This window comes from Bufo bufo, chromosome 6, assembly GCF_905171765.1.
Source record: "Bufo bufo chromosome 6, aBufBuf1.1, whole genome shotgun sequence".
NCBI lineage: Eukaryota > Metazoa > Chordata > Amphibia > Anura > Bufonidae > Bufo > Bufo bufo.
This window is the reverse complement of record NC_053394.1, coordinates 308,227,228-308,243,370: the sequence shown is the minus strand read 5'-3', so window position 1 is coordinate 308,243,370 and position 16,143 is coordinate 308,227,228.

Below are 16,143 nucleotides of genomic sequence, written 5' to 3'. Positions count from 1 at the left end.
GCGCGGAACCGGCAGCATGAACGGGGTAATGGAGCACGGGGCCATGAACCATTATGACTGATGGAAAGACTAGCGACAAGGGGTCTGCTGAGTAAAACGTGTACCAGGGCGATCCTGGGTGACCTGGGAATGGCCGGGCCGGAGACCAGTAGACAAGGACAAGGAACGGTCCAGGGCGTACCTGGAATGGATGACGTCTTTGGGAAATGTGAGGCCTGAGCGTACCAGGCCAGGAGGAACAAGAGTGTGACCTCTAGTAGGATGGAGACCAGGGCGGACCTGGTTGGTGTGAGATTGCGTGGTGCGGGCGCACCAAGCATGAAAAGACAAGGGTTGCGTGACCCGAGGAGAAGACAAAAGAGAGAGAGGAACAGAACCCAGGAGAAATAGAAACAAGGAAACAGCACATGGAAAGGAGGGAATCGAGGGCGTACCTGGAGCAAGACGAGGGAAAGACCCCTGACAAATGGGGCGGGGGTGTGGAACCTGAGCGAATCAGGCGGGTGGGATCTGACATACAAGAAAGAGCGGAAGGTAGCGTGAAGAAGGCAGGGCGTTCCTGCGGACAGGAGAAGATGATAGATGGACGTATGGGAACCTGAGCGTATCAGTTTTTTTTTGTTTTTTTTCTCTTTAACCCCTTAAGGACACAGCCTTATTTCACCTTAAGGACCAGGCCATTTTTTTGCAAATCTGACCAGTGTCACTTTAAGTGGTGATAACTTTAAAGCACTTTGACTTATCCAAGCCATTTTTGTCACATATTGTACTTCATCACACTGGTAAAATGAAGTAAAAAAAATCATTTTTATTTATAAAAAAATACCAAATTTACCAAAAATTTGTAAAAAATTGCAAATTTCCAAGTTTCAATTTCTCTACTTCTATAATACATAGTAATACCTACAAAAATAGTTATTACTTTACATTCCCCATATGTCTACTTCATGTTTGGATAAATTTGGGAATATTTTATTTTTGGGGATGTTACAAGGCTTATAAGTTTAGAAGCAAATCTTGAAATTTTTCAGAAATTTTCAAAAACCCACTTTTTAGGGACCAGTTCAGGCCTGAAGTCACTTTGTGAGGCTTACATAATATAAACCACCCAAAAATGACCCCATTCTAGAAACTACACCCCTCAAGGTATTCAAAACTGATTTTACAAACGTCATTAACCCTTTAGGTGTTCCACAAGAGTTAATGGCAAATGGTGATGAAATTTCAGAATTTAGATTTTTAGGCAGATTTTCCATTTTAATAAATTTTTTCCAGCAACAAAGCAAGGATTAACAGCCAAACAAAATGCTATATTTACTGCCTCGATTCTGTAGTTTGCAAAAACACCCCATATGTGGCCGTAAACTACTGTACTGGCACACAGTAGGGCGTAGAGGGAAAGGTGTGTCATATGGTTTTTGGAAGGCAGATTTTGCTGGACTGGTTTATTTACACCATGTCCCATTTGAAGCCCCCCTGATGCACCCCTAGAGTAGAAACTCCATAAAAGTGACCCCATCTAAGAAACTACACCCCTCAAGGTATTCAAAACTGATTTTACAAACTTTATTAACCCTTTAGGTGTTGCACAAGATTTAATGGAAAATAGAGATACAATTTCCAAATTTCACTTTTTTGGCAGATTTTCCATTTTAATTTTTTTTTTCCAGTTACAAAGCAAGGGTTAACAGCCAAACAAAACTCATTATTTATGGCCCTGATTCTGTAGTTTACAGAAACACCCCATATGTGGTCGTAAACTGCTGTATGAGCACACGGCAGGGCGCAGAAGGAAAGGAATACCATACGGTTTTAGGAAGGCAGATTTTGCTGGACTGGTTTTTTTGACACCATGTCCCATTTGAAGCCCCCCTGATGCACCCCTAGAGTAGAAACTCCAAAAAAGTGACCCCATTTTAGAAACTACGGGATAGGGTGGCAGTTTTGTTGGTACTAGTTTATGGTACATATGATTTTTGGTTGCTCTATATTACACTCTTTGTGAGGCAAGGTAACAAGAAATAGCTTTTTTGGCACTTTTTTTTTTGTTATTTACAACATTCATCTGACAGGTTAGATCATGTGGTATTTTTATAGAGCAGGTTGTCACGGAAGCGGCGATACCTAATATGTATACAATTTTTTTATTTATGTAAGTTTTACACAATGATTTCATTTTTGAAACAAAAAAAATCATGTTTTAGTGTCTCCAGAGTCTGAGAGCCATAGTTTTTTTAGTTTTTGCGCGATTATCTTAGGTAGGTTCTCATTTTTTGTGGGATGAGATGACGGTTTGATTGGCACTATTTTGGGGTGCATATGACTTTTTGATCGCTTGCTATTACACTTTTTGTGACGTAAGATGACAAAATATTGCTTTTTTTACACCGTTTTAATTTTTATTTTTTTACGGTGGTCATCTGAGGGGTTAGGTCATGTGATATTTTTATAGAGCCGGTGGATATGGACGCGGCGATACCTAATATGTATACTTTTTATTTATTTATGTAAGTTTTACACAATGATTTCATTTTTGATACAAAAAAAATCATGTTTTAGTGTTTCCATAGTCTAAGAGCCATAGTTGTTTCAGTTTTTGGGCGATAATCTTGGGTAGGGTATGATTTTTGTGAGATGAGATGACGGCTTGATTGGTACTATTTTAGCATCCATGCGACTTTTTGGATCACTTTTATTACCTTTTTTGGGAAGTAAGGTGGGCAAAATTTCAATTTCCTCATAGTTTTTATTTTTTAATTTTTATGGCGTTCACCGTGCGGGGAAAGTTACATGACCATTTTATAGATCAGGTCGTTACGGACGCGGCGATACCTAATATGTGTAGTGCATTTTATTTTTTTTATTTTTATTCAGTGATAAATGTTTTTTTTTTTTTGACCCAGACCCACTTGGTTCTTGAAGATCCAGTGGGTCTGATGTCTGTATAATACAGTACAGTACACTATATAGTGTACTGCACTGTATTTCACTCACACTTTGTCTGAACAGATCTATGCCTTTAGCACAGATCTGTTCAGCAACATGGACAGCAGGATGCCTGAGAAGGCGTCCTGTTGACATGGGAACCTTCCCCGTCTGCCACAACTGAGCAGACGGGGAAGGAGGGGAGCTCCCTCCCTCTGTGACCCCATCCTGTCTGGGGGCTGCAAAGGCACAGCAGCCCCCCCGATGGGAGAGGGAGGGAGCTCCTTGACTGTTAACCTTTTCCATAAAGCGGTCCGTACGGACAGCGGTATGGAAAGGGTTAAATGGCTGACATCACAGCACAGATGTCAGCCGTTTATACAAGAGTGTGAGCAATGTGCTGACACTCTGGTATAACTACTGGACGCCAATGAATATTCAAGAGGAGGCGGGTGGGGATCGCGATCCCGCCTGCCGAACCGCCTGAAACCCCCCACCCCACCCCTGCACCACCCGCCGGCGTTAAAATCATTCAGGGGTGCAGGGGGGGGTAAAAAAATCAATATTTTCTGCATATTAAAGTTTCTAATCCCGCGGTCAGGGACCGCGGGGATCAGAAACTGCAGAAAGCGCAGCAAACCACAGGTCTGAATTGAGACCGGGACCCCCCTTCCCCCCCCCCCCCACATTTAGCCGAGGTGCCTGCTCAATGATTTGAGCAGGCACCTTGTTCCTTAACCACCTCAGCCCCCCTAGCTTAAACACCCTTAATGACTAGGCCACTTTTTACACTTCTGCACTACACTACTTTCACCGTTTATTGCTCGGTCATGCAACTTACCACCCAAATGAATTTTACCTCCTTTTCTTCTCACTAATAGAGCTTTCATTTGGTGGTATTTCATTGCTGCTGACATTTTTTTTTTTGTTTTTAATCGAAATTTAACAAAATTTTTGCAAAAAAATGAAATTTTTCACTTTCAGTTGTAAAATTTAAAAAAAAAAAACGACATCCATATATAAATTTTTTTCTAAATTTATTGTTCTACATGTCTTTGATAAAAAAAAATGTTTGGGTAAAAAAAATAATGGTTTGGGTAAAAGTTATAGCGTTTACAAACTATGGTACAAAAATGTGAATTTACGTTTTTTTGAAGCAGCTCTGACATTTTGAGCACCTGTCATGTTTCCTGAGGTTCTACAATGGTCAGACAGTACAAACACCCCGCAAATGACTCCATTTCGGAAAGTAGACACCCTAAGGTATTCGCTGATGGGCATAGTGAGTTCATAGAACTTTTTATTTTTTGTCACAAGTTAGCGGAAAATGATGATATTTTTATTTATTTTTTTCTTACAAAGTCTCATTTCACTAACTTGTGACAAAAAATAAAAACTTCCATGAACTCACTATGCCCATCACGAAATACCTTGGGGTGTCTTGTTTCCAAAAAGGGGTCACTTGTGAGGTAGTTATACTGCCCTGGCATTCTAGGGGCCCTAATGTGTGGTAAGTAGTTTGAAATCAAAATGTGTAAAAAATGAAGTTGTCTTTTGCCGAGATATTTATCTCACCCTGCATGGGTATATGTAAAATAACACCCCATAACACATTGCCCAACTTCTCCTGAGTACGGCGATACCAGATGTGTGACACTTTTTTGCAGCTTAGGTGGGCAAAGGGGCCCACATTCCAAAGAGCACCTTTAGGATTTCACAGGTCATTTTTTACACATTTTGATTTCAAACTATTTACCACACGTTAGGGCCCCTAGAATGCCAGGGCAGTATAACTACCCCACAAGTGACCCCATTTTGGAAAGAAGACATCCCAAGGTATTTCGCGATGGGCATAGTGAGTTCATGGAAGTTTTTATTTTTGTCACAAGTTAGTGGAATATGAGACTTTGTAAGAAATAAATTAAATTAAATATCATCATTTTCCGCTAACTTGTGACAAAAAAAATTAAATTATAGGAACTCGCCATGCCCCTCACGGAATACCTTGGGGTGTCTTCTTTCCAAAATGGGGTAACTTGTGGGGTAGTTATACTGCCCTGGCAATTTAGGGGCCCTAATGTGTGGGAAGTAGTTTGAAATCAAAATGTGTAAAAAATGACCTGTGAAATCCTAAAGGTGCTCTTTGGAATGTGGGCCCCTTTGCCCACCTAGGCTGCAAAAAAGTGTCACACATCTGGTATTGCCGTACTCAGAAGAAGTTGGGCAATGTGTTTTGGGGTGTCATTTTACATATACCCATGGTGAATGAGATAAATATCTCGGCAAAAGACAACTTTTCCAATTTTTTTATACAAAGTTGGCATTTGACCAAGATATTTATCTCACCCAGCATGGGTATATGTAAAATGACACCCCAAAACACATTCCCCAACTTCTCCTGAGTACGGCAATACCACATGTGTGACACTTTTTTGCAGCCTAGATGCGCAAAGGGGCCCACATTCCTTTTAGGAGGGCATTTTTAGACATTTGGATCCCAGACTTCTGCTCACGCTTTAGGGCCCCTAAAATGCTAGGGCAGTATAAATACCCCACATGTGACCCCTTTTTGGAAAGAAGACACCCCAAGGTATTCAATGAGGGGCATGGCGAGTTCATAGAATTATTTTTTTTTTGCCACAAGTTAACGGAAATTGATTTTTTTTTGTTTTTCTCACAAAGTCTCCCTTTCCGCTAACTTGGGACAAAAATTTCAATCTTTCATGGACTCAATATGCCCCTCAGTGAATACCTTGGGGTGTCTTCTTTCCAAAATGGGGTCATTTGTGGGGTGTTTGTACTGCCCTGGCATTTGAGGGTCTCCGCAATCATTACATGTATGGCCAGCATTAGGAGTTTCTGCTATTCTCCTTATATTGAGCATACGGGTAATGAGATTATTTTTCTTTTCGTTCAGCCTCTGGGCTGAAAGAAAAAATGAACGGCACAGATTTCTTCATTCGCATCGATCAATGTGGATGAAAAAATCTCTGCCAAAAAAAAAAGGAGGGGAAAGGCGTCTGCCTATAGGAGCTCCGCCCAACATCCATACCCACTTAGCTCGTATGCTCTGGCAAACCCGATTTCTCCATTCACATCAATCGATGTGGATGAATAAATCATTGCCGGGATTTTTATTTTATTTTTTATATACAAAGTGTTTGCCAAAGTATATGAACACCGCCACCTCCTCAGCTCATATGCCTCGGCAAACGTATCTTTTACTGCAGAGGAGAAATCTCGTCTTGCAGCGCCGCATACACCGACTTTTGTGTAATCTGACAGCAGCGCAATGCTTCTGTCAGAAGGCACATCAGTGCTGCAGCTAGTCGATCGGTTGGTCCACCTGGAAGGTAAAAAAAACAAAACAAAAAAGAAAAAACCAGGCTGCAACGCAATAAATTTATTAACTTTATAATAATATTTGTACGGAACATATAAACTTTATTTAACTTTTTGAACTGAACGTTAACTTTTTTGCTTACCGGTGTTTTGTTTTGTTTTTTACCTTTATAGGACAAACCTCTCCTTCCCCATGGGACAATGTGCAAAGCGCAAATCGCCCAAAGATGGGGCGAAGTACATTATGCACTTTATCCCAGGTGAAAGGAGAGGTTTGCAGCAGCTGTGAGTGAAAGGGCCCTAATAGCCCTGTGTGCCTGTCCTGTGAGATGCAATCCCTATGCTAAGTGTACCTGTGTGTGGTACTTCCGGAAACACTCCCCTAAGCATAGGGCAGGGTGGTCAGGGCAGTCAGGACAGAAATAGCGTATGTCACGCCTTATTCCACTCCTGCTACAGACACGACATCTTTTTCGGGGTGACGGTTGGGTTGAGGTACCAGCAACGACATTGGGGAAATGTCGCTCGTGTAGACGGCTCACTACACTGGTGGTTGGGGCCATGGAACCTCCTGGATACAGGAGGTTCGTGATAATCTCTTCCTAAAATTTGAGCAAGGATCCTGTTCTCCCAGCCTTACTGTAGAGAACAAAACTATTGTACATCGCCAATTGAATCAAATATACAGACACCTTCTTATACCAGCGTCTGGTGCGTCGGGAAACTAAATAGGGAGCCAACATCTGGTCATTGAAGTCCACCCCTCCCATGAGCGCATTTTAGTCGTGGACTGAGAGGGGCTTTTCAATGACACTGGTTGCCCGTTCAATTTGTATTGTCGTGTCTGCGTGAATGGAGGTTAGCATGTAAACGTCACGCTTGTCTCTCCATTTCACCGCGAGCAGTTCTTGGTTACACAAGGCAGCCCTCTCCCCCCTTGCAAGACGGGTGGTAACGAGCCGTTGGGGGAAGCCCCGGCGACTAGGTCGCAAATGCCTGAAGAGGGGCACACTTGTGTAAAAATTGTCCACATAAAGATGGTACCCCTTGCAAAATAAGGGTGACACCAAGTCCCAGACTGTCTTCCCACTGCTCCCCAGGTAGTCAGGGCAACCGACCGGCTCCAGGGTCTGATCTTTTCCCTCATAGATCCGAAATTTGTGGGTATAGCCTGTGGCCTTTTCACAGAGCTTATACAATTTGACCCCATATCGGGCGCGCTTGCTTGGGATGTATTGTTTGAAGCCAAGGCGCCCGGTAAAATGTATAAGGGACTTGTCTACGCAGATGTTTTGCTCAGGGGTATACAAATCTGCAAATTTGTTGTTGAAGTGGTCTATGAGGGGCCGAATTTTGTGGAGCCGATCAAAAGCTGGGTGGCATCTGGGACGGGAGGTGGTGTTGTCGCTAAAGTGCAGGAAACGCCGGATGGCCTCAAATCGTGCCCTGGACATAGCAGCAGAGAACATGGGCATGTGATGAATTGGGTTCGTGGATCAATATGACCGCAATTCATGCTTTTTGGTTAGACCCATGTTGAGGAGAAGGCCCAGAAAAATGTTTAATTCGGAAACTTGGACTGGTTTCCACCGGAAAGGCTGGGCATAATAGCTTCCCGGGTTGGCGGCTATAAATTGAGTGGCATAACGATTTGTTTCTGCCACGACTATGTCCAAGAGCTCCGCAGTCAAGAACAGCTCAAAAAAATCCCAGTGCCGAACCGATCTTAGCTGTCTCAACCCGAACTCCAGACTGGGCGGTGAAAGGGGGAACTACAGGTGCGGCTGAAGTTGGGGACTGCCAATCAGGGTTTGCCAGCACCTCAGGGACTCTAGGGGCTCTACGGGCCTGTCTGTGCGGTGGCTGCGACGGGGTAACTATTGCACGTGCCACCAAACCAGCTTCAACTGCCCTTCTGGTGCTCGCCACTTCACCATGTTGTACGGCAGTGCTGGTACTAGGTCCAGGGAGGGCTGCGCTGCTGGTGTATGCCTCACCATGTAATCAGACAGCACCAGCCCCACTCTGCTGCTCTTGAAGCGGATCCTGCGCAACCTGTGGTCTAGCAACAAGGGGCCGGGTACGCCTGGTGCTATCAGGGACCTCAACCTCCTCGTCCGAACTTTGGGTCAGACTGCCACTGCTTTCTACAGGTTCATATTATGACCCGCTAGATTCGTCAGATGAGGGTTCCCATTCCTCATCCGACTGGGTCAGAAGCCTGTAGGCCTCTTCAGAAGAATACCCCCTGTTTGACATTTGGACTACTAAATTTAGGGGTATTCCCTGAGACTACCCAAGAAAAAAAAGCAAGCCTGTCTTACAAATGGGAGGCAGCGCTTGTAAAGTGATTGTGCAGTGATCAAAAAAATATTTTTTTTTTGTCACTGCGGCGGGGCGGGCGTGGGTGAATGCACGTGTGGGCGACCGATCAGACCTGATTGGGCAAATACTGCGTTTTGGGTGGAGGGCGAACTAAGGTGACACTAATACAATTATAGATCTGACTGTGATCAGTTTTGATCACTTACAGATACTATAAAAGTACAAATGCTGATTGACAGGGGTGATCAAGGGGTTAATTGGGGTGATGGGGGGTGATCTGGGGCTAAGTGTAGTGTTTGGTGGGTACTCACTGTGATGTCTGCTCCTCTGCTGGGACCAACCGACGAAAAGGACCAGCAGAGGAGCAGAGAAGCCATTTAACACCTTATATTTATAAATATAAGGTGTTAGATGGCTTGTGATTCGATTTTTTAAAAATCAGCAACCTGCCAGCGACGATCATTGGCTGGCAGGTTGCTGACGAAATACTCCTCTAACTTTTGCAGGCCCGCAATGCGCATGCGCGGGCCGGCTTTGAGCGAAATCTCGCGTCGCGCGAGATGACGCGTATATGCGTGACTCTGCCTGCAGCTGCCGCCTCCGGAACGCGATCCTGCGTTAGGCGGTCCGGAGGCGGTTAAGGACTCGGGAAACATCCCGTACCGGTACGTCATGTGTCCTTAAGGGCTGTTTCACACGAGCGGATGCTGTGTGTGACATCAGCTCCATGAATGACAGCCAAGACCCGATGCGGACAGCAGAAGCACGGAGCATTAACATGATTGATAATGCTCCGTGCCTCTCTGTGATCTCTTTACTACGAAATCACAGTGAGATAAAGTTGTCACTGTGATTTCGTAGCAAAGAGATCACAGAGAGGCACAGAGCATCATCAATCATGTTAATGCTCCGTGCTTCTGCAGTCTGCATCGGGTCTTGGCTGTCATTCACGGAGCGGATGTCACGCACGGCATCCGCTCGTGTGAAACAGCCCTAAGGGGTTAAGAGACCTGGTGTGCTGAAATCAACTTGCATGTGGAAGCTGCTAATCAGCAGTACTGGCCAGACTGGACATGAATATTCATGGCAGTCATCCTATTCATGATCATTCCGTATGGAATTTAATGATATTTGATACAGAGCACTAGACAGGACTGTTGTAGCGGTTTTTTAGATAGAACAAAAATCTTGTCGCGGCTGCAGCGGGTGACCTTCAAGCCGCTAGAGACTTCCCTCTATCACAAAATGCATGGTTGCCAACACTTCACCGAAATGAGTGATGGCAATGCCATACAAACGCTTGCCGCGACTGCGGATGCACGGTCAAGATCCAGAGTTGATATAATTATAGGACAACTCTAAGCTGGCGTCTATGCAGCGGTGAATGGCCTCAGACAATGCACAAATTGGATCTTGTAATTTGGGTAAATAGAAATGGAATACAACTGTGTATTTAAGGCAAGTCAGACACACTGTATAGCACCTACGACCAATGGCGAAACTTCCAACAATTGTTAACAAATCCACCACCAAAAGGGGTTCTCCGGGACCACGAAGATGGGCGTCCCCCTCAAGCAGCGCCCCGCCCACAGGTCGCGTGCGGTACTGACGGTGCGGCCGCATGACAAGAGCGAGCCATGGACGAGCGTGGGCCCCCCCAAGGAGCCGCTAGGCATCCATGACCCCGGACAATCCAGCTAATGAGGCAGCATAAATGCATTCAGCCGGTGATCATCAATATTCTGGATTATGGGACAGCCCAAGGTTAATATGGCCTCCAGAAAGACAACTGTCTCACGCAGATTAGCAGAGCTGAATTGGCCACGTTAAGCTGCCGGACATAGCAGCTGTGCGGGTCATGTGAACATTCAGCTCTGCTACATCTAAGACTTGTGATTCTCACTGCCCATGGTCTAGTGAGATTACAGATCAGTTTGTAGATCTAATCATCAATATTCTGGATCATGGGACGATCAGATGTGAATGAATGGAACTGTTCGGCAACTTCCAAGATACTTTGGAAGTACGGCCGGAGACAGTAGTGGCAGCTCCCGCCGACTTCCGGCTCGCCGCAGCGGCGATCACGTGATGCGCTCCACGCTGGAGCGCATGTCGGCGAGACGGAAGCGGCAGGAAAGGAGTCAGATGACCGGGCGGGGTGCGGAGGTACTGGTGGAGGGGGGGAATGTAACCGGAGGCGGAGAGGAGAACTTACCTTGAAGGCGGCGGGTTCTGGCGTACAGAATTGCCGCACGTGCAGGCAGCTTGCAGGCTGGAAATGAAAATGAAAGGTGCAACTCCTCCTACCAACGTCAGGCGAGAGAGGACGTGCACCATGTGTGCTGGGCGGCGGGGCTTAAGAAGCCCCCTACGCCCCTCCCACAAAAGCAGGCTGAATTTCAGCCTGCTGTATATATACAAGCTCGGACTGGCCCACAGGAGTACAGGGGAATCCCCCGGTGGGCCCCTGAGCAAGGTGGGCCCCTAGTCTCCCACCCCCTGCACAAGTGGCACATAACACAGTAGACTTACTGCACTACATACATATATTCAATGTACAGCACCTCAACTAGCCTATGTTAATGTAAAAAACTTGTTAAAATATTTAGTATATTTTAATGTATCCGTACGGTGGGCCCCCAAATAACTTTTACTGTGGGCCCTAGGTACCCCAGTCCGACACTGTATATATATATATATATATATATGTTTGAGGTTAATTATTGGCCGGATTTGTGGGAGGAGCCCCGCACATTTAAACCCCTCTTGTTCCGCCACTCACCCGTCAGGATGATCGAGTCATCTGGAGCTTCATTAAGGCAGCTGAGGCCGTGACTTCATTCGGCTGCTGCTGTCCGGCCTCGGCTGCCTTCGGTATTGATCGTCCGTTTTTCATTCCTCTCCTTGCGGCGGGAGATTAGAATTTTCAGGGCTTGTGAGTATGCCTTTGAGCTCTGCCGTTTGCAGTTTCCATACAATACAATGCTTCGTTTCATTTCAGGCTGCACAGCCACTGCCTACCCTTGCTCTAGCTCACCTGCAACTGAAAAGAAAAAAAAAATGTGTGTTTGAATTTTATTACATTTTTTAAAGGGGAAGTGACATCCATTTCTGGTGATTGTGTTTTTGGTTGCGCTTGCTGCCTTGCGGGGGGTGTTGTGCTTCCCATGGTTGCTGCATGTCGGTGCCCTTATTCGTGGATGGCAGACGTGTTGCATGTGCAGGTATGGGGGTTTCCTGGGTGACTGCGCATGTGCAGGTCCCGCTGGTCGTGACAGGGGGGGTTGCGTGGCGGCATGTGTGTCGGTATGTGGGGGCGTTTGGACTGTTGGTATGTGTCCGTGGTTTGGCTGGCGTGGGAGTCTGAGGTTGTGGGGATGCTCGTGCGTTTCACACTGATGTTTTCATTTATCACAAGTCTGAGTGTGCGTGTGGATCCGCTGTTCCCCGTGGGAATTTGTGCTGCTTACTCGTTTCAGGTGTGTGGAACTCTGTCGAGGGTTTCCTCGCATTTTCGGGTCATTACGTGCGCACATCGCAGTGCGCTACACCTCGCTACTCCACATACACTAGGTCATAGGTCGTGGAGCTGTAGGGGATGCGTAGTGGTTTTTCACCAAGCACGTGGTTAGCAGCCGCATTGCATACACATAGTCTCTACCCCGACAGGGGTCGAGGGAACTCTGAGTGTCTTTAGGTTAGATTGGTCACCATTGTCCTTGAGTTCCCTGCTCATACGTCGTACGTTGTCTTGCCACTCTCTCTAGTCATTTACCCGCGGCGTCTCAGGTGCCGCCACGTGCATACAGTGTAATTTATGGGTACCTTATTGTACGTTTGCGCCCCCCCCCCCCCCCCCTCCCCGTACCAGGGCCGTAGATAATTTTTTTTCCTGGGGGGGGTTCAGCTTTCTCAAATTATAAGACTTTATCTAGCGGACACACCAGGGTTTGAAAAAAATATACCAGCCATATCATTCCTAAACCAATCCTTTACCTTGAACAATACCGATTTAGTTGTTTGACACCATATGGAAAAAACATGTTTTAAAAAGACTCGTAATTGGTACCTACCCACTGCACATTTTCATTGAGTATTTTCAAAAAATACTTAGTAAAAATATGCAGCAGACACCAACCAAAAGTCTATTTAAAATAAACGAAAGTGGGCCCAAATCACCTGGACTGGAGCAAGAAAAACTGTAATTGTTGCACATATCAATCACTTAGATCTTTGCTTCTGTATTCTTAGGTTCTCTTAAAAATTGACACATGGAATCTCATTGGTTGCCATGGGCAATTCTTTTTATTTCTTCAGTCTTGTGAATTTGGCCCAATACAGTTCAGAATATATAATGCAGGAGAAATAACAAGCATCACTTACCAAAGTTATGACATATCTAGTTTCTTTTTTCTCTTAGCGAGCTCATCCAAAACATCCAGTGGTGTCACTGGTTCCAAACGGTGAATTGATAGCAGTGCTTCTTTTTTTTTTTTTCTTTTTTTTTTGTATATGTGCTGCCGAAGCAAGCACGATAGCAGTGCTTCTCTCTCTCTCTCTCTCTCTCTCTCAAACTACTTCTTTTTCTTTCTTCTCTCTCTCTTCTAATCTTCTGAGATCTCCAGGCTCTGTGCTCTGTCAGCCGCCGCCCAGGAGTAGCAGGCAGGAAGCTGGCCGGGGTCCAGACGTACGACAGGCGGAGGCGGAGCCTGAAGGCAGCGTGCATGCCATGTGATCATCAGCATCATGCCTGCCTGGCTGCCCTGTGTGTGTCTGTGAGTTACTTGTGCCGCCATACCTGCCCCCCTGCGCTGCCCGCCCTGCAGCCTCCATTTCCTCTCTGTGTGCCGCACTGCCCGCGCCGCTATTGCAGGCAGCGGCACGCCCGGGCCGTTCTCTGGCAGGTTAGGAGGACAGACACTCTGGGGGGAGTTTGAACCCCCCTATCCCCCCCCCTTATCTACGCCCCTGCCTCTTACACACGCAGCCTTGCACGCCGAGACCTCAGTGTGACATGCCTGTTCGTTCCAGGCCTCGTTCACGTCTCGGTTAGTTAGCCTACACCCGTCACGGGCCTCACTCTGCCCCACGTCTGTGTTGCCATTACGTTGTTCACGGTCTTTCTGTTGTCTGGTTTGTCGGGTGTCTGGTGGTGGGTCAGAGCACGTTGGCTTTGGCGCTCACTACATTTTTTCGCTTCTCTCATTCGTATTCACAGGATGTCTCGGGCTTCGGATTTAGATGAGTTGGTCTCCATTCCGCCCTTCCCCTGCCAGGGGCTCCGAACATGGCTCCATCCCTACGAGCATGGACCATCCCCCGTCTGACGGCTGAATTACGGCATTCGGAGGTTCCGTTTCCGGCGACTGCCCGCAAAGCTGAACTGTTTCGATTATTGTTTCTTGCTCCAGCTGCGGCCGATGCTGCGGCCTCTTGGAGTCAGGCAGGTCTCTCAGCAAACTGTGGTCACTTCCCTTACGCAAATCCATACATTGTTGAACTCCCTTAACTCCTCTCTCCAGGATTTGCAAAAGCGTATGGAGTCAGTTGAGGTGGCAACCTCTGGCCCCCGTCCGTGGCTGTCCCGGTGGTTGCCGCAGCCCCCCCAGTGCTCCCAGGTATCCCTGCTTCACCTCCCTCTGTTACTCCGGCTCACTTTGTGCCCTCTAGCATCAGGAAGGACATTCTGGAGGGGAAGGATGTGAACCTCGCTTCCTTGCTGTTGGCGTCGAAGGACATGACCGAGAACAAGGCCTTTGCCTGCGGGGACGTTTCGGTGATCCTTAAAGCAAAGGATCCCCGTCTCAACCGTAAGCTATCCCTGCCCGAGTTCATGCTGGCGTTCAGCATGTACAGAAACCTGGTCTGTTCGGTGGCGCCCAACAGGAGGGAGGGGTTGGACCTGTATCTGTACCGAGTGGTGGAGTTGGGTCACAGGTATGGTGGTTGGGCGTTCTATGACTACCACCAGTCTTTTTTGGCTAAGGCAGCGGCCACCCTGGCTCAGTTCCAAGTTGTGACCAACTGGGGTGGCGTGGACATGGAGCTGTTCTGCCGTCATTTTGCAGGTTTAAGGGCACCGGTGTGTGCCATCTGCCAGTCCTCCTCCCATGCCACCACTTGGTGTCCCTCCGCCGAGATCCCGTCCGTCCCGGGTTCTTCCAGATCGGCTGCAGCCTCTCTCCCGAATCCTAAGCAGGTGGTGCAGCTGGATAAATTGGGTAGGCCCATTCATTTTTTGGGCAAGGCCCAGATATGCAACAACTTCAATCATACCGCCTGTAACTTTGGGCAATGCCGCCTCCTGCACATCTGTGCCTTGTGCTTTCGGGCCCACCCCAAATCGGCTTGTAGCTTGCGGCAGGGGGATTCAGCGTGACTAAGCAGGGTTGACGTGGGGTTCCTGAGTCACTGTCTGGTGAGTCACCCGTCCCTGTCTTTCCGTGACTTCCTGGTACAGGGGTTCACCCTGGGGTTCCAAACGGGGTTCATCACCTTGCCCACCTCCTCTTTTGAGTGCAGGAATCTACTGTCGTCCTCCCTGGATCCGGACGAAGTTGACGGATTGCTGGCTCAGGAACTGGAAAAGGGTTTTCTCATTGGTCCCTTTGCTGCCCCCCCTTTCCGAACTTGGAGGGTGAGCCCTATTGGATTGGTCAGAGGTAAATTTTCCAATAAACCCCGCTTAATTTATGATTTGTCTGCGCCTCACTCATCCAGTGTGCCTAGTCTGAATTCGCTGATCCCGTCGGAGGAGTTTTCGCTTAAATATTCCTCTGTGGATTAGGCGATTCAGACAATCATTCTGGCAGGCAGGGGTGCCTGGTTGTCCAAAGCGGACATTTCTGACGCTTTTAAGCTTCTCCAGATCAGGCCTTCTCTTTGGCAGTGGCACGGTGTCAAGTGACCCGTGGCTATTTGACAGGTTCGCCCGGGCTTTGAATTGGACTCTCACCAACGTGGTGGGCTGCCAGTTGGTAATCCACTACCTGGATGACTTTCTTCTGGTTGAGAATCCAGCTCGGCCCCCTGTGGATCTGCTGTCACTGCTGGCCGTTTTCGCCAAATTGAATGTCCCTGTAGCGGCCCATAAGATGGAGGGTCCGGATACTGCTGTCATTTTTTGGGTGTCCAGCTGGACACATTGCGCATGCAGGCCAGTTTACCCCAGGATAAATTGGACAGGAGCAAGCTCGCCAGCTGCGCCACCAGGAGGGAGCTGCAGTCTTTGCTAGGCATGCTTAATTTTGCCTTGCGGATTATACCGCAGGGCAGGTCCTTCATCTCCAGGTTGCTTGCGCTGCTGCCTTCGGCTCCTGATGCGGAGTCCTTGGTTCACTTGGACCCATGCGCACGAGCGGACCTGGCAATGTGGGAGGAGTTTCTCAGTTGATGGAACGGTGTGTCCTTGTTTATCCCGCAGGCCTTGGTGAATTCGCCTTTTGTGGTTACCGACGCCGCAGCCTCTTTGGCCCCCACTGGCTAGCAGCCCCCTGGTCAGAAGAGGTTTTGGAGATTCCAGAATTTTCAAGGACCTCTTACCCTATCGTG